General features: G+C 39.8%; 2 protein-coding genes across 2 annotated transcripts in view; one reads left to right on the forward strand and one right to left on the reverse strand.

Annotated features, from left to right (window-relative positions):
- LOC109852190 (platelet endothelial cell adhesion molecule-like) overlaps positions 1 to 19945 on the reverse strand; it is a 363548-nt gene extending 343603 nt beyond the window's left edge. Inside the window, exons 1-2 of the mRNA XM_020423118.1 lie at positions 19171 to 19945; positions 19007 to 19092 (exon numbers count right to left, since the gene is read on the reverse strand). The gene's annotated coding sequence lies outside the window, so the exon portion shown is untranslated. The remainder of the gene's footprint in view (positions 1 to 19006; positions 19093 to 19170) is intronic.
- The window catches only part of LOC109852188 (neurotrimin), a 163002-nt gene that overhangs the window by 21914 nt on the left and 115615 nt on the right, over positions 1 to 25473 (forward strand). The gene's annotated exons all lie outside the window — the stretch shown is intronic.

The following is a 25473-nucleotide window of genomic DNA, read 5'->3' on the forward strand; positions in this document are numbered from 1 at the left end:
TCATTAAACGCAATGAGATTTTCAACTTCATAATTTCTTTACGTCGCGACATAAACTTTTTTACCTTGTTACTGACCTCTCGCGGTAGTTTTCGATGTATCCCGGGGATATAAGTGGCCATACTGAATCCAATGTTAATATTCGATGTAATTCCGTGGCTTTTGTGCCGCACGGCAAAGAGTAATGAACCATGGGGGGAAAACTTTCAGATTGAAATTCCGCTTTCAACTGTGTAAGAACTTACATTAAATTAGGAAATAATTGCAGTCACGCCGGAATACTCCCTCTGTCGCATTCGATCGATTCGCGTTCTCGTCTCTGAGATTTGTCTATTTATTTCCATACCGCGCTCTTTTAAATTTATTATTTTCTAATAACTTGTGATTGTTATGTGAGATAACGATTTTATTGTTCGTGGTAAAACACTCTCGGTATCGTTTGTTGCTTCCGTGATCACTGCCCGTTGATTTTGCTCGGCATTTATTATTCGGGGCTTAAAGGATCGGACGGGACCGATCAGCAGCGCGTGTACGAGACTATCGCGGATATTCCGTTTGAGTGCCGGTGATCGATTACCGTCTGTCCCGGCATCTCGTGGCATGCAAAGAGAGACGGGTGAAATGGGAAAGGGAAAGGGCTCGTGTATGCGTGCACGCGCGTGAATCCGCACGCGAGTGAGATGTGGAACGGGTAAGAAGCGAAGGGCGTCTCTAACGCCATTAGCGATCGCTCTTCGCCGCAACAGCTTGCAACAGATGATCCCGGGGTGCTCTTCTAGATTAGCAAACAAGGAGCCGGCACCGCTGCCACTTATCTCCCCGTAAGTGCACCATCTATTCGTCCGTCGGTTTACCGTGACTCGCTCGATTTTCGCTCCCGGGGCTAAATTAAACGCGTTCCCGGAGAAAAGAAGGCAACGCGCAATCCCTCGTTCTTGCGCGAGTAGTTAAGGAAACCGGCACCGACCATTTTCTTCCCGTCACCCTTTTCCAACCCCCTCCCTTCCCGTGTCTCTTTTTTCTCGCGCTTTCGCCGCGCCCGCGCCGGTTACCCTCTTTCTTTCCGGGATTTCCAACGTCGCTCCCGGTTGAAGAACCGCTTCGAGAACAGAATATGAAGCAGAGTGTTTTCTCCGCGTTGCAGAACAGTGCGTTATACTGCATTTCTTTCGTGATCAAGAAAACAGACAACTGCTCCGGAATTTTCTATTCATACAATTATAAATACAATTATGTACACGCATTTCTCACTTCGTCACGCATTACGTTATCAAAGTTTTCAAAAAACCTTAAGGAAATTGTAAAAAAAAAGTTGTAAAACTTTTAATAGAAATTCAAAAATAAAATAACATGTATAAATCATACACGTTACTAATATATTATTCTTGATAGAATTGTTTCATTAATCACGTATTGTGCAATGAGAAAATCTCGAAATAGCAGCGAAGAAAAACACGCGGTACGTGCAAATATTTTTGAGCGAGCATACACAGCACCGTTTTTCACTTGTATTTTGCGGCATATCCTGATGTAATGAGGCGCGGTATGTGCGTCATTCAAGTAACGACTCCGACCCGCTACTTTGCAGAAAGTCTCTCGACGCATGAGGCACGTAAACTGTTCTTTAAAGTGTTTTATAACGTTCCATTTTGTAAATGTGTCTCCCTCTCTCAAAACGCCGCTCTGGGACAGTGTCATATTACGTCCCTAACTCGTCAATATATTTCCCAAAGAAACGTGTAAGGAAAAATTATTAATTGTACTTTATATCACATTTTTTATGAATATTAAAAACATTGTGAAGAGATCCAATTTTTTTGAAATGAACAATATTTCTCTCTTAAACGAATAATTTTCTCGAAAGTTAGTGAGTCGTTTTTTCAAATCTTTTGAGTCGTAATATATATTATCGAATGGTTCTGTTGATATCTGTCAAAGACTTAATAAACGACGGAAGCACGATAACCAAGTGACAAGCAGTACCATTTAAGTTCATAAGGGAGCATGCACACTATCGTGCACAAAGTAATTAAGAGACGATTAAATTACAAGGGAGACGCACGGGTGTAATATCGTGCGCGCGCTAACATTCGGCGTATTGAATTAACAGAATCGTTCGGATACACACATCTTCCGTGTCTGCATACTTCAGTAATTCTGACATAGTATTTGCCAGGTGTTACACCGCGTGCGCGCGCGACGGTGTAATTGTTCTCTTCATATTGACGTTGTTTGCGATTTGCAAGAGCGACGCGAGTCAAATAATAATAATAATAATAAATACATCTCATGAAGTTATGGCGCGCCCGCGAATTCCCGTTGCAAGCAAAACGCCACTGGAAATCAGATCTCTTTTCTACATGAGTATTTTCAAAATACGTACGTACGTACATATGTGTGTGCGTATGTGTGTGCATATTTCGTCAGGAGCAGCAGCGCGCATCCTTTCAATTTGCGACGCAAGCGTGAAAAATATGGCCGTACAAACTCGTGTCGATAAATTTCATTCCACGTATATTAATTCAACATATCCATCTCGAGGAAGATGCATCGACATGCCATTCTAGGGTGTGCCCAGCATACACTCTCGTGAAATTAGAGCATCAACCTCTTATGACATTGCGCGATATCGACTGGCATCGTACATCACCGACGCGCTATCTCGAAGGAATCGCGTTTAAAAAATGCATGCCGCGCAATAAGGACGAAACAACGAAGCGGGCAAGGAAAAGAAACTGGACGAAGAGAGTATTTCACTCTCAAATGCTTAAATAAAACAGGCTAAAAATGTATGCAGCTACCTGCAGTTTTCAAGAAAACACTGTATAGAGAACACCGGTATAGAGTAATCTCGTCTATGTGCTATTTATGAGACTTTATATACGCGATACGCGCGCTATTTCCCTTTTGTGGGCGTAATTGGGTCATATCCGCTCTCTCTCTCTTTCTCTCTCTTTCTCTCAAAGAGACAAGAGCGCAAGTATGCGCGTGGATATGTATCACGGCTCGCGAACATTCTTCAAAACACGTTTTGTGCGCGATCTTTTAGAGAAAAAACTACAAAGTACTTCCTGATAGTGCCACGTTAAAATATCAAATAACACTTCGGATTTCTCAACTTCTTTTAGACGGCGAACTAATTAAAAAGATTGTACATTAAATTTTTATGACTTTGGTTATTCTGATTTTTTAAAGAGCGCGTCGACGAGAGCAAATTAAAATATAAGAAATAAAACAATAAAGACACTCAGTTATATGTTATACGTCACAATATTGTTTTTGCGGTGTGGCAATGTTCTTACAGCGAAACGTCAGCTTCTCATTTATTTTGGACAGTGAAATCGTCAGATTGAAAATGTCACATTGGTTTTTGGCTGGTTTTACGAGAGCTCCGTGTTCCAATATCACTTTTCCATAAACTCATATTGGAAACTATCTAAAAATATCCTTTATCGATTGTCGCATTTCGTGTGCGCTGCGTTCCTTCTCTTATGAAACACACGCGGTTGCAGTTCGCACATGCACAATGTCTGGTGTGTCGCATGACAAACATGTAAAAAATTCATTTTCATGTTTCCATTTATCAGCGGACGAATTTTTGAAATGAAAATTTTCACGTATGCAAAGAAAAACATTTTTACAAATGTAAAGTAATACATAATTTCTCGGAAAACGTATCCGAAATTGAAGCTTCGAGAGATTTTGTTCTTTTCATACGACTACATAGTATCGCAATTATTGTGAAACAATGAAGTTAATATAATGACGCGATAATAATCTTGTAAAAATGCATCATTATCCCGTCCCGTTTAACTAACGAGTTATTGACGTGTGAATTTGCATGAAGGAAATAAGTGGCTTTATTGCCAATTTGCACATAAACAATTACGCGCAGCTAATCGCTTGTTAAACTGTTCGCATCTCGCACACGCACACACACGCAGCTATAGGCTTATTCATTCATCATCGTTCCGGTCGACAAATGTAACGTCACGGTGAATATTCTCTCGTTCTCGCTCGCGCATGTGGCTTGTGTTTTGCTCTCGTTACGTCCTAATTTCTGAAGTTAATCGCGCGCGATTCAACAGAGGAAACAAATATTTCCGCGTCCGACACATTCGGCCCGATTATTCTTAACAGAACGGGAAACGCCCGCTAACTTTTACGCGAGAAGTTATTAATCGACTTTCCTCACACCGAAGGATATTTCGTCTCTATTAGAAGACGCTCGTTATATTCGCGCTTTTTATATTCGTCGGCCCCATTCATATCGCGGCTCTTCGGACTTAATGGACGTAATTCGCTGGAAAGAACAATTCTTTCAGCCCCATCGCCTCCCCGCGGCGGTTGCCGACGACGCCGTCGCCGCGACGGCCACGCTCCACCGCCCGATCGCTGCGATGGTGGTTGTGGAAGAGAAGGCTTTAAGTCCCGACCGACTTAATCCGAAATGCAGCAAAGTTTCTTCGCGAGTTTCTGAAGCGACGGGCAATTGGCCGTGCCACGCGGATAGAATAGAGCTCCGGAGGCAATTTCATGACAGCGTCTTGGGATGATTGGATCACCGCGTCGATAACCCCTTCCGGCCCATATGTGTGTGATATCTCACTATGTATCCGCTCCTCCCTGACCCTCTCTCGTTCCGCCTCCAACTCTGTGTTTTCCCTTAAGTGTCTCTCGCTCGTATGGGAAGAGGGCAAAAGGGAATGGTGGTGCGCTTCTATCAATATATAACCTCATTATGGCGGCGCGTATACGGACTCCAATTATCCGGGTCCCGTTGCGGGAAATAACCTTTTTATTAAATCCTACTACGGGCTTCGATCTGTATAGTGTGTATGGTCACGAGGGGGTTAATACGGTCCGATGGTCTGCAATGTGGGTGGGAAAAAGAAGAAAGATAGAAAGAATCTATATAACTATGCTACGTGCAAATCAAACTAAATGCATTTTGAAAATAGATATATTACGAAGAAAAAAAGAAAAAAGAAATAAAAAAAATTGATATTTTTGAGCAATGACTCACAGTGAAGAGAAGGCGTAACAGTCGTGAAGCAAAGAGCTGTTCGATACGAAGTTTTTCCGTGACACCGTGTCTTTATACATGGTTTATAGAAAAAACTATGAGACTGCGCTTATCTTTCTCTGTCATATCTGTGTTTACAATATATATAGTTGCAAACGATACTATTCGTTCTGCTTTAATGTAACATCAGAGCGGAATGTTAAGTCCCTTCTCTTTCATAATTAGAAACATAAATATTAACAAAATATTATATTAACTTTCACCGTATTGAGTTTATAATGTAGAGTATATATGTATATTCAACAATTTTTTTTCAGTTAAGTATAGAAAAAAAATAATCTTATTATGAATTTGAAAGATTGTGACTGAGAGTTTTAATAAAAACTTTCAAGTTATTTCTTATTAACAACAACAAAAGCTCGATATTCATACATCAGAGGAATATATCTGTAACATTTTGATTTTATTATTTCTCTTTCTTTTTCTCTTTTTTTTCATGATTACTTGTGTCTTTATAACATCTTGCATCAAATTAAGGATAGATAATTTTATTGTTGACGTCATCCTTACATATTTTTTTATATTATTTTTCTTTAATATATATAAATTATATTTTAATAAAGTCACTTCAACAAAGATGTATAGCAGCAAAAATATAAAAAATCAGCGAATGAATTGAATCATAACGAAAATAAAGAACAGACAATTTGTTCGTGCCACTTTACACGTTCTTGTGTTTTTCTCTCACAAATCGATCCGTTACCTGAGAGATGATATTGTCCTCATCGCGTGAGGTTGCAAATATTCCGCGAGCGTAAATTAGAGCAACTATAATAATATATTCCAACGAGATGCTTCGCCTTGCTACTCTTCTCTTCATCTTCATTTACTAAATAAAAGCGTCTTAAAAATACACGAAACTTCTATAACTCAACTTTAAATATAATCATACCTCGGAAATTAACAAAGAGAAAAAAAGAGGACAAGAATTGTATATAAAAAAAGCTGCTAAAAAAGAGAGAGAGAGAGAGAGAGAGAGAGAGAGAGAGAGAGAGAGAAACCCACAAGGAGAAAGAATAAATATTTGCGATTTATCGCGGAATGAGATCGCTGTGCTGTGATCGTTGTGACGACAATGTAATTTCTACCGAATTTCTGTAATATAATTTGTCCCCGTATTAGTAGCATCATTAAAGTTTCGAAATTTCTCCGACGCCTCCTTCGTTTTCGCATTTATGCGCGAGAGGAAATCGTCCCCGCGAAGTTATGACGCGAAGATTAAAGAGTTCGCGCAACGAACCTCTCCTCTGGCAACAAAAACGATCTCTCCCTTCCTTCGTCGCTTTACGAGCGTGTTAATCTTGCCCCTTCCGTCGTCGGGGGGTTTACTACTCTCATTCGTTGTTACGTGCGTAACGTGCTCTTGATTGTTATTCACGGAAGGACACGCAGTCTGAAACCAAATTTATCTATTACCTCCTCGTTGTCGCCGCCGTAACAGATTTCGCGACAGACCGTACACGTGCGTATTAAATCTGAAATTATGGCTGCGCCCGCCGCTACCGCCTGTTCTCTTGAACGCGTTGACACATTAATTTATAATTGGGGCGCTTATTTTGCAAGAGAGCGAAAGAGAGATAATGCGTCCCGCGACACGTTAATTTTACAGAGAACGCAAGAAATTATGTCAAAGAAAGTTTGTCTCTTGCTTTTCAAAAGTAATAAAATTATCATTGTTTTCCTCGAAACTTTGGATGAATCGCGTCACGTTCAAAGGATACGTTTAATGTTAAATTAATGTTTTAAACACAACACCTCAACCCCTCAGAGAGACATTATACGATTCCGCAAAGATTACTCACAGCTGAATTAATATAATATATAATCGCGTAAAATATAATGACGTAGATTCATATTTATATTCAAAGCTCTACGGATTAAATAAATCCCGCGTAATTTTATTACGAGACTTTTAGAGACAAAAATACGGAATTTTTGTTCGAAAAAAGTGGCGACTTACGGATATTTTTTTCCGGATAATCAAATCGCATTCGATTCGTGCCGGGAATAAAGCCGAATTACGAAAACGTTATCACTTGCGCCACTTTCGCGAGCGCTCGCGCAGAAAATGCGTAGCGCTGCCCGGGAGAAAAAAAAGAGAAATGTACGAGAACAGGTTGGGTAGCGGCATCAAGTTCGATGTCGAGAGGGGGACAAAATTAGCACCCCGATTTCGGCGCGATCGAGATAATTCGGTTTCGTCGATTGCAATTCGAGCCCTCGACGCGGCAACAATTCGTTATCCGATTTCACGAACGTTTCTACCGTTCGCGTTACGTAACCGCACACCCGTCATCGATTTGTGCCTGCGTTGAAAGCCACGTGATAACGATGATTATGCCTCACATATTACGTCACTTTGTACTTTCGCAGGTAGGCACGTGCGTTCACGATATAGCGCGTGTAAGTCGATACCACTGATAAAGCATTTTGTTCCGGGGGATGGTAGTGGCGTGTTTTGCAAATTTAAACTCTGTAAATCGATTCCGCAAACCGATATACGCCAATTGTTTTATAACAAAAATGTACACCAGCAATAGGTGTATACGATCCAGCCTCTCCGCTGATTCACTTTAAATTTTTACTTGATTTCTAGCCAAAGTACCGTAGTTTGTTTCAATTAGAAATGCATCTGCAATATATTGTATATATTTGCGTTACGAACTCGGTGTAAATAAATTTATCTCCTATATTTTGCGAGATACATTGCAATTTTCGGTTGAGCATTGTAACCTCCCATTTTCTACCGTAACACCCGCGTTTTCTCACTTAGCGCGTATGGGTCAAAAACAGCGGCATCGAACAAATCAGAGTCAATTTTTTGATACAGTAAAAGCCGTTTCTGCTCTGTGCAGCGCGTATACATACGGAAGTTTGAGAATTTTTTTTTTTTTGTAAACATTTTCGATTGTTCTGAATAACATAGCGTATCACTGTTTTGTGATTTTATATATTTCCCGATAAAAATAAAACTTCAAACTCTGTCAAAACAATTTTCCTTTCAAGTTTTCTCTGCATCAGCGGATCTCCGATAAAAAACAGGGAACGACGAGAAAAATAGAGAGAAAATATGTGAACAGAAAGTCGTACAAAACACGTTTCTTAAAAATAATTTACATATTACAGTCGCACAGTCGATCTCATTGCGCTAAAATTACGCAAAACTAGGTTATGCAAATGTTTGTTAATTTATACCAAACCGTACTTTGTTAATCGTAACTAGGCACTGAATCAAATTGCAACGCAAGTTTTATGGTATATCGAACGATAGCTGCGCGAGACACAATATTTGATTTTTTTTATTTTATTTTATTTTAGTAATTGCGAAACACACGGCAATAGCGCAACGGCGCGGTATAAACGGTTCAACATAAATTTCACGGCACCCACGACACGCTACGTGAATTTTATAGTCAACGTAAAATGCGGGGAATGGTTTATTGACGACCTTAAAATAACACTCCGCGAAGCCCGCGTTATTAATTGCGCAACACCGCGATAATGAACTCCGGTTTACAAGCTCATACGGAAATCAGAATAACGTCATTAAAACACGAGAATCGTGCACGGCAGACGGTAATTCTAGCAACAGACTGAGTAAACTGATCGATGCGGCAAGAATAACATTTATGACAACGGAATTCATAAAATGATACTTGTGAAGCGCGCTAGAACCGTCTTTTTCAATTGCAAATTTCTTCAAAACAACACGATCAAACTCTCAGCACTAGTGCAAACAATAGCAAATAAAAAAGTAGTAATTTTTTTTATAATAGAGATGCTAGATTTACAGACGTACTATAAAATGTATCGATCGGGAACTCAAATGCGCGTGCGATAAATTTCTGCGTGTCACAAACTTAAGACCGTGCAAAATTTATGAGCAAAGATGTATGCCTTTTCAGCGACTTTGTTTGGCTTACTTTTGTGATCGTCGGAGAGTTCATAAAGTGCATAATCAATGCTAGTTCGAGTACACAAACGCTGCGCCAGCTCGATCCAAATACCGCTTTTCAGTCAGAAATATCCCGAGTATTCGCGTTTGTCTGTATATATACCTTTGCCCTCGCTGGTACTTACCATAATAAAATTACCTTGAGCGTGTGAGACTAGGGGAGTAGTAAAGAGGAGGGGAGGAGATGAGGCGAGCAAGCGAGATAGAGAGAGATTCGACTACACGAAGGGCATCCGTTCCACGTTGAAATAACGAGTAAGAAGAATGCACATATTTTTCAGAGAAGCGCGGCAACGCGTCTGTAATTTTGCTCAAGCGCCGGTCACACTGGGACACGAGTACTATTTTAATTAATCTCCCGGCCACATATGCGGAGAACGAGAGTATGAAGTTAACGTTGAAATATTCACTTGAGCTCTTACTAATCTGCAGTTCGCGCATCGGATTTTTATCCACAGTTTTCATTTTGTTTTGCTGTACATTTTTATCATGTTTCTTCTTCCAATTCGCATATTAAAATTAAGTTTTTTTTCTTAATTTAAAATCCAGATTTAGTTTCTTTTCCCTCTAATCTCTTTTGATCGAAAGCAAAGTTAATACTGTTCACGTGTAGGTGTCGATCAATCGTCACAAATTATTCTTTAGCTTATGCTTTTTTATGGTAAAAGTAACACCAATTTTTTATTCAGAGCAAATGTCAAACAGATGTTCTAAAATTGTTTCACCTTTCGTTTTTTTTTTTTACACACCCACCTAAATTACATTTCAAACCAACAAATTGGTTTTCTTCAATCATTCCCTGCTCCCACACTGTCAATCCTTGAGAAAATTGAAACGAGATTGAGTTCTATATTTTTATTTTGAATATTTTAAAACAAGAACTGCGTGGGTGTGCGTGCTTGTGTGCGAAGTAAAAATATATATAGTCGAGAGTATACAGCCTAGTTGTGACGTCATTATTTTTACCGAACTAATGGAATTTCGGAACAATGTATTTTCATTCCGCGAAACGTCTTATTCTTTGTGCGCATGTCTTCGACTTTCTATCCTGTCTTCCGCCTTTCATCGGAACGTGCGGCGCATCGTTGAATTTTCTCCGACGAAATAATTGAGTCACCCGACGCTATTATCCAACTACAATGCTAAATAGCATAATTGACTTAAATATGCCGTTCCCCACTATGTGCCGTCGGAAGTGAGAAGGCAACGACGGGAGCGAGAAAGAAAGAGAAAACGGAGAAAACGGCACGTCGCGGGAACGTCCGCAAGGACGAAGGGGGACCGTTACTTTTTCACTTTACTTTCATAACTGAAACCGTTGAATATTAATGCCTGCGGGCGAGGTACTCAGGAGCTTCTTAGCGAAAGGAGCGACCATCTCCGTGAAATGGAAATGAGGAAATTATAAGAGTAACTGGGTAAATTGCGAATAAAGGCTATTATTGACACGCGCTCGGGGGGCTTGTAAAGAGAACGCGACGACGATAAAGGCGCGATTTATCATGTTCCCCGATGGCACACGCCGCTGTGTATATGGATACCCATAAGACCGATAATTATAATCCTTTTCTGTGAATTTCACTTCAAACAAAGTACGCGATATCCATTTCGTGCGACAAATTCGGTCTCATAAGAATATGACCGTGTGTAAGTTCAAAAATTGCAATGTCAGTCAATCTCGTTCAGTTTCTTTTTCCTTGCCAGATACAAATTGCAAAATATAAACCGTATAATGTGTTTGGGTTTATTATCATAATTTTGTTGGGAGCAACTAAGTTTTAAATTGCTGAATTGTCTTCACGAGGATTGTAAGTTTTGCTCGCGTTTCCAAAACGAGACAGTTCTTTGATTCCGATCTCCGTCACAAACACAACACGAGTAACATTTAACGACCACGTTTTATGACTGTGACATGTAAAACGGACGGAAATAAATCCACCGGAATAACAATTGTAACGTGTGTGTAGTCGTGACGTAATAAATTGCGCCATGAAAGCCAAGGAGTTTTCATCAAATGGAAATGCTCTGATTTTACCATGCACATTGAATACGAATCTTATAAATGATTTAACAGGAGGGGGAGAAAATCCGGGACTGCGTGTGAAACAAAACAAACTACATATATACATACATATGTATATGTACGCACATACACACACAGAATATCTGAATTATACACAGTTACGTGCGATCGAGATCATTTAGATTTGAATTGTGTGTAAACAATTGTGTTCCCCGGTAATTGTTTCTTTAATTTTGTTGGCACTGTGTTGTGAAGAAAAAAGAAAAACATGCAAAAACCATTATCAAAAAAAAAAAAATGCGTCTGTGGAACATTTTCATAGACCGCGCGTAGGCGGAAAGTGTGAACATTAATCTCTTGATACAATAATCCTGACAATCAGAGATTGTCTAAATTGAATAGTCTAGTGGCGGGCTAAGCAGGATTATGCACTATATAAGATGAGATGCAAAGTAAAGTCAGATATTACCGCGAGAAGCTTAAAGAAGTTTCGGAGAATATTTGAGTAATAAAAATATAAATTTCTCTCAATTTTGTTAATGCGTTCTTAAATATCATTTAATCTTGGCAAGAACAAAATTTAAAAGCACACACGTAAGTCAAATCGACATTTCCATCGACGCCGCAATTAAATGTACTTTCGCTGAGTTGTTGCGTGAATAATATTATGACGATGTGAGAAACATAATTGTACATAATTGTAAGTTGTGAATTGTTATCAACGTAACTTGCACAACGTTGTCGTGCACAAGTCTAATCGCTCACGGCGCGCTTCTAACATATGTGTGAATTAATAAACAAACGAAGTAAGCATTTTGTACTCCAAATAGACGATATGATGATTCGCGACAATTTCTCAACTCGATCTTACACACATCTAACTTACTTGATTTCCTTCATTACTGCAATTTAACTTAAATATTGTCAGAGACATTTTTCGCGAGGTGAAATAATTCCTTCTCCGATAAAAATTTGTCAGGCATCTCCGTTTGCGGAAAAGATAATATCGTAATAATCGAAGTAATAAGACGCGAGCGAATTTCAAACAGATTGTAATCGAACGTGCGAATAATCCAATTATCGCGATTCGCCCGTTGGTCGCGATAAGAATCTCTGCTTGATCGCACGGGGTGCGGGGAATGACTGATTCACCGCAGGGTTTGTCGGCGAGCGAATATCAGAGCCGGCTTTATCCGACGACGACGATCGCGACTTTCCCTGTCTCGTTTAACTAGCTTTGCGCGGAAGATATCGTGGAGGAAGACGAAATTTTTTCTCGCGTCGAGTTTTCTTTCGAAGTCATCACGTCTGATATGCGCGCCGGAGTTAGATAGATAGAGGGTAACACACAGGCGCGGAGGTGGGTCGGACCGCAGAATGGCGCGACGAAGGAACCGGATAGAAGGGGTGGGAGCGGGAAAAGAGGGATAGGAGTCGCAAAATCGTCGTTGCGTCGTCGTTTGCGCGGCAACTTTCCAGCTTCAGATAGATGAGCGGGGAAGTTTGAAAAAGCGCCCGACGTCGTTCTCTCGCCCGCCTAAGACCTTCCCGACGCTTTTATTACTCGCGCAAAGTCCGCCACGAGTTTCGCCATCCGCAGAGCCCGCGACGCCGCCACATCGGTGCGGTTCCGGCTTAATGTGCGGCCTGGATTTATCTGCCAGTAATCAATCGTAAGCGGTGGCGGAGAGAGGAACACAAGCCGGATTACAAGGACGCGCAATATTTATCACGCCGAACGGTTCATTTGCATGATTTATGTCCCGCCGAATTCCGGAAGTGCCGGATTATTTATGCGGAATTCGCGGCCGCGCATGCCGCGCGTCTCGTATAATGATCTCGAATTCCGTGTCGGCGGAATTTCTTAGTCACAGAGCGCTTCTCTCTCTCTGCTCCGTGCGCGAGCGCTAACCGTCTGCAATCTGAACGCTTTTTCAGTGATCAAAACTACGTCTGAACCGACGAAAGTTTCCCGACGCGAGTCTTATTAGCATTTAAATGTTGGAAACGAGAACGCGCATGTGTGCGCTGTTTACAGCATTGTAAAACACGCAATTGTACGCGATATTCATTGCGTCGCATTTGTGTAATTAATATTCGAAATCAATATAATTTTAAACAATTTTCAAAATTTTTGAAGTACTACAAATAAACGCGAATTCTGAGAATCAATGATTATTTTAAAATCTTTTTGCTTTTCAAAACGATACAGAAATATCATTACAAAAATTATTGTTAAGGTATTAAAATAATTCCAATTTTGTATTGCATTAAATACTTAAATTAATTTTTTTAAATTCGTGTTGCAACCGATAATATTGTTGGTAATATAGTAGATCCTCGTATAATACAGAATATACTTCGTATTATATCCGTGCTACATGAGTCACATAGGTTAGATTAGGTCATACAAATATGGATTATGTATGCATTTAGAAATATATAAAAAAATATTTAAAAATAATATAATTTATAAAATAATTCGTGTTAAACGAACTTGTATACGGAAATCTATTGTATATAAAACAGGTCCTTATGTGTACAACACTTATTTAAATTTTAACATGTTCATAAATCTATTATTTATGGAAGACGTAAGAATCTAAATGTTTTTAAAGTTAATGATGCAAATTTCTTCTACTAGTATTCTCTCATGAATTATAAATTTGCGACTATCCTACATTTGCTTTAATTTATTTCTCTGTCGCTAAATTCCAAGGGACCAACATACAAGGATCTTCCGAGATCTTAAAATTTAAGCGAAAATACTGCAACCTCCTAAGAGAAGGTTTTGTGCAGAACCACTGGCGAGCCACCAAATGGCGTCGTGACCCGCGTGAATCGTAGGTCCAATAATGAGGATATATTACACCCTTCTTTACCTTCATTCTCCTCAACCTTACCAAAGTGCCGAGGGGAGAGTTTACGACCGCGCGTTTTCCTCCTGGGCTCGATTGCGTCTCGATAAGTCGTTCTCGTCAAGTCTCACGAAATTCTTATTACCGAGACCGTAATACACGTTAAAAAATGTGCAGAAAATACGCACGTACTGATAATATTTATCAAACGTCAATACACGCGCGTTTGATACTTCAAATTTTTATTCAATATAAAAATCCACATTTATCTTTTTTGTTTATTTTTATGCAAAATAGAAACATCTGTGTCCACACGTGTTATTGTTTTTTATACACAATTTCTAATTTTAAATTACGAGTTGAATCAGGTTAATAAAAAGCACGCGTGTGTTTATTAATATAAAATTATTACGCGTAGAGTGCATCTGCTATCACAACAAAAATATACAGAAGGTAGAAACACATAAAAATTATTTTAACACGTTTCCAAAGGAGGTCGCGCAATATCGCTGCATGAGTAAAACAAGTCGGTTGCGGACGACTTTAGAATTTGATAACACACACACACACAGACATGCTAGCTGTCTGTTGGAACTCCTGAATACGCAGTTATTCCACCGTCGAACTCTTATATCGAAAATGGGCGAGTTCGTTGTACTTCGTATAAACTTTTCAATTCTCAGTAAAAGAAAGTATATAGCGACCACGGGGGTTATACGGCGGGCAAAAGTTCGAATTACCCTCAAATTGTTACCTTCATGATTACGGCATAAGTGTCTCGTAAAGGTGGTTCCTGCACTCGATCGCAATGTGCATATCTTAATAAAAATTTTCCGCTACAATTCATCCTAACTTCAGAAGAGACTACAGAGACATAAAAATTTGCAAGCGTAAATGGAATCTAAAATGAGAGAGAAGTCTGTCTCTCCGACTTTTAACTTCAAATTTATTACTTTCAAAAAAGAATTATAATATTTTAAAAATGATGAGATTTTTTTATGAGATGACTGTTTTATTGGAAGTTTTTTCTACGATTACGCGAATTTTCCATAACAGAATTCATAAATTTTAATCTCTCTTACTCCGCATGTTGTTCCGTAACTTTTCCTTCTTTTTTTAATAATGGCATATAATTACATTAGAGAATAATGCAATTACATTAGGAAAAACTATTCGCGTTTAAAAAGAGCTTTGGGATTTTAAATTTAATCGCGCGGCGACGTTATTAAAAAAAATTGTAAGATTATTTTTGTTGTTTGCGTCGCGTCACGTGAAAGCGAATCATAGAAATGGACCACGCGAGATGAAGTATAAAGTAACCGCGCCGCACTTCGTGCTTTATTACACGGGTTGCTTGTATTGCACGCGCGAGCGCGATGAAATTTTCCCCCGGCTTTGGTTTAATAATTACCACATTCGATACCGCCAACCTAAATCACAAACGTGGCTTTTACCTCGTCCTGGCCGAGAGAGTTGCAACTCGAATCCAACTGGAAACGCGGCGCGGTGCGTGTTGCATGTAACGCCCGTGCGCAGGAATTAATAATGTAACCGCCGCCGTTGTGCCATATTTCAAGCATGACGCGGAAAATTATCCCGGTACGCTGCGCTATCCTTTAGAGCATTTTTCATTCTTGAACGTGTAAGTGTACGCGCGGCCTCAACGGAAACACGGAGCAGCTATTTATCCGTCTCTTGCGCCCTCTACGCATCCTGAAAACCTTCGTTCTACGTGCACGCAATAACTTGCACTTTTAACGCACTACCATTCTCAGCATTGTTACGAGTCGCGTGTTTATTCCTCAATTGTGAGAAGACGTGCAGCGGTCTCTGAACATTTCACAAGTGTGTTGTAATAATTAATCGATATTTTCTTTTACACAAACAAGTTCTATATTTAACGAATATTGTTCTCAGTTTCACTAAAAACATTTATACTCTCTCTTTTGATGCCATTTATAGACCAACAAATATATCGATAAGTGTTCTAAATTTAAACGATTGTTTCGTTTCTGCACCCGAGCCTGTTACGCGTGAAAATTGCTCGCAAAGAGGACAATCTAAACGGATCCTACCGATCGTAGCTACGCGAAAATGATCATCTATCAGCGGACCCTCATTAACCGTCTCCACGACGATAAAGCGCTGCACGAGATAGCTTATCTCCGATGTCGTTTGTCGTCGCTCTCCATGCCGACTGACCCATTGAGGTCGTCTATTGGGGGCTCTTTTCTGCCAAGTTTTCTTCGCGAACTACTCTCTTTCCGTCCTTCTGTCTTTCTCCGTCCTTCTCCCATCCTCCGGTTCTGCTTCTCTCTTGATCACGTATTCTTTGTTCCCGAATCTTCAGTTGTGGAGGATACGTAATAGTCGTCGATAGAGCAAGAGACAGTAGTAACAAGGATACGAGAAGGTCAAAACATTCGTCGGTGGAATCTTCGTGGAGTCGTTATAACCGTAACGACACCTTTCGCTACAAAGATCGAGACTCGAGAAAGCTCCGCTTTTTTCTCGTGTTTCTTTTCCTTCTCTCTCTCTCTCTCTTTCCCTCTGTATTGTGGTCCAAAACGGATTCCCAAGCGAATAATCTCGCGGAACGATCGATGTATGTACATACACGTGCCGGTATATCATTGCGGCCGGTTACACCAGCACTGGGACGTAATACGTCGAAAACGGAAATCATCACATGTAAACCCGCTGCGAAACAAATCAAAGCAATAATTCGGCTCGAATCGGCTCGCGCGCGCAGATTGTGCATGCAACGCGGGAGACACAAGATGAAAGGTACATCGCTACGAGTTACACAATCTGATTTGAGAAAATAACCGCGAGCACAGACGAATATGTAACAGGAGCCACGCCGCCGATATATGAGTGCGTTCGTTAAGCTACGTACGTGACTTCATCATGTCGACGTTTTTTTTCGCAGAGTAAAAAGGCGACGAGGCGCAACGAGACGGAAGAGAAAGAAGAGAAAGAGGGGAAAGAGAGGAGAGAGAGAGGAGAGAGAGAGAAAGAGAGAGAGAAAGAGAAAGAAAAAAAGACTCTGTGTCCCCGCAAAAATGCCCGAAGCGTGCAAAATATTATATATCTGTCGCTGATTGGACGGCGCGACGCGACAGTCTGTAACGCGGGATACGTGCGCGGATCAAAGAATAGCCAGGAATGCGCCGCTGTTTAAACGCGACCGAGTTCTTGCTATAAATATGTATGCGAGTATGTGTATGTGTTCGGGAAGGCCGCAGGAACATCCCGGGCGAAGCAAGGAAATATCGACGTCCGATTATAATCCACTCTCGAGGGGGGTGGCGTGAGATTCGGTTACCGTGACGAGAGAGCAGACGCTCGTCACGAGACCGGGCCACTCGCTCGTACACGAGTGCCACGATGAATAATACATACAATATGGATGCGAGCGCACGTTCGCGATGACGTGTGTTCACTTTTTGTGTGAAATAGTCTTCTAATAAAGAATTGTCGCGATCTTTCGTACGTCACGATTTCGTCACCTTTGCCATTTAGTCAACGTTTTAAACATATCTAATATTATCGCACAAATCGCGCTATCTGCTTTCAGTCCGATGTAGATTATTCCAAATTTAGATTTATCGGTTGGCGGATTAATTTAACTCAATGTTTAATTGCTTCAAATGTATTTTTCAATAAGAATAAATTTTATTATTCAGAAAAACTCTAATTTTCAGAATGAAAAGCAGAAAAAACACAAAGAATACTTCTCTTTTTTTTAGTTTTTGAATTGTAATTTTTAACGACAAAAAAACTTGTGAATAAATCCAAGACGCGCTTCTAAATTTTTTATAATAACAAATAAATATTTTTCCGTGTTATTTTAAATAAACATCTAATGTGATTATCAACTCTGTCAGTTTATCTATATTATCTCACATGTTGGAGAATGCAACACTTTCGGCACATATCTCCGGGGAAATTTCTATTATCATTCCAAGTATACTTCTTGATTGGTTTGTAATAGGTAAAGTGATCGTCTTCGCGATACCTATCACGCGCACGCACGCAAGGATGAACAATATTAAAGTAGTTCATCGCGTTTGTCAACTTAATGCCTCCGCGACGTAAAGTGAACTGATCGATGGCTTTTCTTCCCAACGACGTTATGCTGAGTGGTATTACTTTGCGTAATAACGTTCGTATAACAGAGACAAGTGTGGAAATGATAACAATTAATATTTTTCATTAAATTGTATTGCGTTGTTCTTTTTTTTTTTATTTTTTATTTTTTTTTTTTTTATTGTTTCGTCGGCAATCGCGTCGAGAAATGTATGTCAGTCAGATATGCGTAAAATATGCGACGTAAAATAAAAAGAGATTTTAATTTCGAACGCACAATGATGAATGGAATCTCTCGCTAGTGCGAAACATGACGTTTCAACGCTCTCAACAGTATTCCATATTTTGCCGATCGTGCGAAATACCTCCAAATGTCTCGTCATTATATATAATAAATCGACACAATATATTTTAATATCAAAAATATTACGCGAAAGACAGCTGAAGACTGCAATATTGTTATACGCGTGTGTAGTAAAAAATTTTATGGAACAACTATCTTTATTCCGCGCTCGACAAAATATACATTATATATATGCGGGGTTTAAAATTGTTTGACAAGTTTTCGCGTGCTTCTACTTCGTCGAAATATCAATGAGCAAACGAAAAAGATTAACGAGTATACGAACATAAAATTAAAAGCAATGACACAACACGAAAACTCACTCAATACGAGACACAACGCAGAAAGAAATCTCGTTCTCTCAATCTATTGCCAATCTGTGTTATTTACACAGCGTGTGTTGCATAGCGACTGTTGATATTTACATAGCGATTCAGGCGCACTTCGGGCGTAAGATATGCCTACGGTTGAGTGCGTTGTTCGCGCCGAGGAGAGTCGAATATGTGAAAAATACTAAAATACGCGTTCATATAGAAATTTTGTGATAAAGACGCGTGTGAAATATAACGGCTGATTCGACGCACAAACATGCGTGATTTTTTTTCTCCCCCGACTGCTCTTCAAGCATGATAAATATAACAATCACTCACCGAGGAGCTGCTTTATCTCTGTTCTCAACTCCATTTCCACGCCACTTCCCATTTGATGATCTACTTGTACGTTTGAAGATGTGTTCCTGTAATTTCAATTAATCGAAGTTCTATCAATCTTTATCGCAATTGTGATTTTATAAACGTTCGTATGTAATACATACCTCGTATATGATACATATGTATTGTTGTAAATGCATCTTTTGACTTGATAGCTACACTGCGCGATGTTATTTCTACAGTTCCGATACAAAGTTTATATTTCAATGTTGTCTTTCACTTTAATGTCAGAAACATTTCACTCGCGAGATGTAAACATTCTAACACTCCCGAAACACAAAATGGTGTCGATAGAAACTGACGCGACGCGAACGATGAACATGTATTACAAAAAATTAATCACATCACTTTTCCGCGAGATCACGATGACGTATTTCGTATCGCGTGTGAATAAAAATTTCGATCAAACGAACAAATTAGATTGAATAATAAACACGGCGTACGCGTTGGAGCTCCGTTCGGCGATACACCGCAAAGAAAACATACCTAATTGCAAGGACACAGTGGATCGCGGTCGATCGTGACTCTTCGTGGTGTTGTGCTCTTTCCAAATACTTCGCAACACTATTTCGACATTTATTTATGTTACGAAATTGTAAACGAAACAATTAGTAATTGATTATTTCAGCGCGAAACGACGCGAAACGCGACTGTAAATTCGCGAACTTTCGAAGCCAACATAGCGTCAGTAAAGATGGCGACGCAACGCTTCGACTTCCGACCGACGCGACGCGAACGACGCGAGAAGAATATACAAAAATAATCACTTGAATTACTTCCGCGAACTTATTAACAACACAGTGATGTATGTTTATATCGCACACGGATCGAAATTCCGATCAATAATAGCAGATCGATTGAACAACAACACCACGTACGCGTCCGCTCCGTTCGACGATCCACCGCGAAAGGGGCTACACACCTACTTGCACGGACGCCGTGGATCACGGTCAATCGCACTTCTTCGCGCGTTTTCGGCTCCGCTCGCACTCCTTGCAACTAGCTGCGTGGCCCCTTTTGCGATAGATCGCGGATGTGTACGCGATATTTATTTGATCGATCTGCTGTTATCGTGACTCGAATTTCGATCCACATTCGATTCAAAAGTATCATCGTACTCTCGATAATCTCGCAGAAATGACTTAAGTGATTATTTTTGTGCAATACGCTCGTTGTTCGCGTCGAAAGTCGTAGTGTTGTGTCGCCGTTACTCCGTGTTGACTTTGGAATTCCACGAATTCGGAGTCGCGTCTGGAGTGCTATTCCGCGCCCTAAGTAAAATAATTGATTAACTGTTTATAATCTCGGTATCAAAATAAGTGTCGAAATAATATTAAAATATTCGACAATGTTCCGAGTGACGGCGAAGAAGTGCGATCGACCGTAAGTAGATCCAACGGTGTGTTTTTCTTAGAATTGAGTGTGTTGTTCTCTTCGCGCTGTAAAGTTCACGTTGTATCGTCGAATAAAACAAAAACAAACTCATACGCGGTATTTATCCGATCAGTTTGCAGTTATTAATCCGAATTTCAATTTACACGCGATACAAAAGACATTCGTCATAATCTCGGAAAGCTCGCGGAAGTGATTATTTATGCATATTATGCTTGTCGCTCGCGTATTGTCAGTAGTTTTTATTGATACTATTTTGTGTTTCGGAAGTGCTCGTATTTACAGTCGTGTTATTATTCGCATCTTGTGAAAATAAAGTGTATCGAACAGTGACAAATGTTGACTACAACTTTGATGTCGGAAACCCTAAAATAGAATAGCGCAGTGTATCAGATGGATGACATACGACAGTTATATATGTGAGTAAATATAAACATTTATTTATATATAAGAAGGTTTTGAAATCGTTATTGCGATAAAGATTAGAAGAAATCATTACAAACTTCCTAAAATTATATTAATTATTGAAATGAATTACATCTTCTAAGTATTGAATAATTAATCGTTCGAGTAATTATCAGTTTTTGTGTCAAATCATTTTTACATTATTTTTTTTAATAACAGTAGAGAATTGGAGAGTCCAATAATGAGGTATTTCTAAAAAAAGAGAAATTTACTGTTGAGATATATAATTCACTGTTGAAATAAATAAATGGAGCATCTCATTAATAAAATCTATTTAAGTCGGTCCGCGATGTGAAAACACCAACCGGGTGTATATAACTGACTTTTTTCTCACGTTGTACCATAGCGCAGCAATAAACGCGCGAGTGAACAGCAGACAGAATATTTTATTGTATTTTCTTTGCAATGTGAAAGTCGGCGTTAACGTCGGATGCATAGTTGCGAGACGCGCGTTTAAATAACCGGCAGAATTCGCGGAAATTCGCGTAAAGGCGCCGCGTAGACGCGAAATTGCACGCGTTTTCATACGCGGGAAACATTACTCAAATTTCAGCGGACAGCGTTCAGTTTGGCCATAGATTTGAATGGCTGGCAGACAGGCGTAATTTTGCTGAGAGTTCGCGCGTCGGTGTCGAATAAAATGCGAAAAAATGATGGGCTGGCAAGTGAGTAACGTAACGCAATCCAAAAAAGTACTATGTATGATATCCACAGTCAAATATGTGTTACACTAAATAATAGATAAATGGTTTTTCTTATTTGTACTTTTTAAATATACTAACACAACACATGATTTGTAAGACGTATATAATAGCTGTCATCGCGGTGATAGATGTTTAACGTGTTGTGTACACTGATACAACACGTTAAAATAAAAATAATAATAATAATAATTTTTAATAAAATTGCGATGACAGTTATTATATATGTCTTACAAACCATATAATACACATATGAGAGATGTCAGTAATAACGTATGAAAATTACACTCAAAAAATACTGAGAAGAAGGAGTGGAAAACCAACGGTATTGCGCAACTACAGTCATAAGTTTTCCACTTCTCTTTTTTTCTATTTTTTGAGTGATTTTCATGCGTTATTCCTGACACTGATTTTTTTATATAGGAGGAGAGGATATATAGGAGGAGAAAAGGAGGAGATAGTGTTTTGTTTTAATACTTCCTGTCGTGTGTTACAAAATGTTAAAGTATTACCTAATGTTACAAAATGAGAAACTCGATTGTCGCTCACTCTTCCGGTTTATGTTGAATCGCTTTGTCTTCGGTATACATTTATCAGCTTCGTCACGACGAAAGTAATGGATTCATATTAGAGCGCGTTTCTCCTTCGCGTAATCCTTCACTCGCGTCATATTATTCGGACCGATTATTAAACTTCTTTTTCCATTTTCTCTTCCGGCGTTGACAATGAACGAAATGGATCAGGCTTATGAAAGTAGAAACACCAGATGACGGAGACACAGCACTCGATTTTTTCACAGATCACGGTTTATTTCACTTCGTAATTATGTTGTGAGACACTATGTGAAGATGCGATTATCAAGTCGGAATTCGAGATAATGGACTCATTTTGTTTTTCGAGCGCATATTTAAAATCTCGCTTATAAAAATATAGATCACACTAGTATTTTTAAAACAATCTTGGAAATGAAAACAGCAAAATGCACTTCAGGAAAAAGAAGAGAATAATCTAGAGATAGAATTGAATAATCTAGAGTTATTTGGCACAAGTAAATGTAATCTAAACGTCACTCATTGTCTAAGTTAAATTCACTGATATTTTTATAAACTCGGATAAAATTCTTTTTCAATCGTTTTATTATCGGGATCAAATGTTATTTTGCTTCGAGACGATTGAAAAAGAAGCTTCGCATATTCACATGCGCGCGGCGATAACTCACCAACCTCTTTGTGTGATCTCAGATAACTATTGCTATTTGTCGCGGGAAAATCCGTTTCCATCTTTATCCCCAATGGTCAACGCGACGCTGCGCGCACGTCTCGTCTCTTTTAACCGTATTTACGGTAAATCCGCAATAAGACGGGATTGCGCGCCTCACCGTCCTCATTTCACCCCGCGTGCTCTTTATTTCCTCCGTTTCGCGTCTCGCGAGGGATCGCGGATTACCGGTTGTATGTACGCGGAACCAATCTCGACGGAAATTCAAGACGAGAAGTCTCGGCCGTGACTCCGGGGAAACGCATTGAAAATTGCAGGCGGCGTAATCACACCCTTCCGTCCTTCCTGCCGCGTCCAGTTCCCTGCCGGACAGTTTCCACCCCGCGCCTGTTGCCGTCCATCAAGGACGTGCATACATAAAGCGCCTCGGTGTACGCCCCGCGGACTCTCGGTTCACCCGCTTCCGATGCAAATGCGAAACGTTTCGGTTCGTGGGTGGTTCAAAGCGGTACGACCACGTGAATCGCGTGACTGCGGCTGTCTTCTCATTCTTGGGACGACATGTCGACGGCGGAGGATCAACCCCCGCCGACGACTCTCGAGAAAGAAAGCCGAGTCAACAGACCTCTTTTCCTTTGCCTTCGTCGAGAAAGCCGTGACTTGTCAACCGACGCAGTTTTATTCTCCTTAATATATTTATGTTGTCAGCGTGACCATCGGGGCGGTTATTACGACGACGCACGCAATTCCGCAAGGAGAAAGTACCGACCGTAGGATGCGCGATTTTACGACGACGTTGAGGACATTCGCGTGCAATATATGCAGATAATATCCACGTGCTGATGAAATTCGTATGTAGATTGTACTACGCGCATGAGTGAAAATCCACACGTTTCCGCGCCGCGCGAAAGGCGTTTCTTTTCTCTCCGTGCAATTAGATTCTTCGTGTTACTATGGTCTATCAGGACCGATTAAGGCGTGGCACGACTTAAGCGTGCACTTATACCCGACCCTTTCCTTTTATCGCCGACGGAAACATCGATCTGCATTTATTAGAGCGCGATTTGCATCGGGTGCTGTCGAATCACCAGGACGCGCGTGCTTCTCTTCTTTGTGAATCCCGAGCGATCCGCGGCGAAAGTGAATCGTGTCTTCACATCTGGCGCGAGTATTTTCTTTCAATATCGTTTTGACGTTTTGATGGAATTCATCGAATTCTTGTAAAACGTCACTCGCGAGATAATTATTATGTCGCTTTATTGTTCGTATACTTATATCTTTGGTCAAATTGGTCGGTTAATTACTCGCGATTAATCACACTCGATAATATCATCAAACATTAATTATCGATCAGTTATATCATGTGTGGCGAGAGAGATCTCACTTTTTGTCGAATCACTGTCAAACGGTAATCCCGAAAAGCTCGTTTGAATGTTGCAAATTAAAATTGACGTACGTAATTGCATTAAAGCCGATGCAACCGAGATCGGTATAAAATTACAAAAAATTAACGGAGATATGAAAATTTTTTTTCGATATCGCGCGGCGCAAACTGTGCGTTTTAACCGTTCCGAGAAATGGCAAAATATTTTTCTACGAAGATTTGCACAATATTCAGAGATTGAGGAGACTCGATCTTGTAAGTTACCTTAAAGTCATCTCTGTGAAATATAACATCGTAAGCGCGAGATAGATTTTTGTACCCCGCGAGCATACGAGAAATAATAATGGCTAAAATCGTGATATGCTTTTTTTACGTATAATTTCGGAGAAAACTTATAAAATACGAAAACGAAACGACTTCTGTGTGTACCGTTCGAATGTTCTGAAAATACGGTTGAATTCGGAGATGAAGATTTTTCTCGCAATTATTTTTTTTCCCGAGAACGATAAAAAAAAAGAGGGAAATCTCTTCGATAAGAAAAATTTATCAGTATTTTTCGCGTGTGTTTTTGTCTTTGTCCGATTTCTGGTACATTTTATATATCCAATTTACGCGAAAAGTGATTTTTATGGCAATGCTGCAACAGAGTTTTATGACCAAGAGAGAGAGACAGAGAGAGAGAGAGACACCTAATAATTTTGTCGGTCGGCTCAGCTTGATCCCGAGGCCGCAACAAGAGTAACGACGTCGCCCGTTAACAAAGGGCGATCTTCTTTTCGCGCGCGTGCGGCTGGACGAGGGGGAAGATTCAACAGATCGATTCGCAGACCGCAGGCTGTTAGAACTTTAACTAGAGCGTATATAAACTCCGCTCACGCAGTCGTCAAGCTACACAGCGAGCAACCACAATGAATAAAAGATGGTACTGTTAAGCTCAATCGAGTAGCTCCTCTCTTTAAACCGAGACGTCTGAAACCCCGTCTTTATCCCTGCGGAGGTGATTTCTTATACCGTGGAAATACCGCCGCCTAGCATTTATTACAATTTCCAGACGATCTAATGAGAACTTGTATACACACACATCATTCGAGAGTGTATAATTTCACACAAAACTTATATGTCTATATACATGTATATGTATATCTTGCTTCAAATTTGATAAAATTTTTCTGATTGTCAGTTTTTTAGAAAAATCTTTGTTAACAATAATAATGTCAAAATTTTGCGCTTTTAATTACAAATTATAA

Source organism: Pseudomyrmex gracilis, unplaced genomic scaffold, assembly GCF_002006095.1.
Source record: "Pseudomyrmex gracilis isolate BER0280 unplaced genomic scaffold, ASM200609v1 scaffold_25, whole genome shotgun sequence".
NCBI lineage: Eukaryota > Metazoa > Arthropoda > Insecta > Hymenoptera > Formicidae > Pseudomyrmex > Pseudomyrmex gracilis.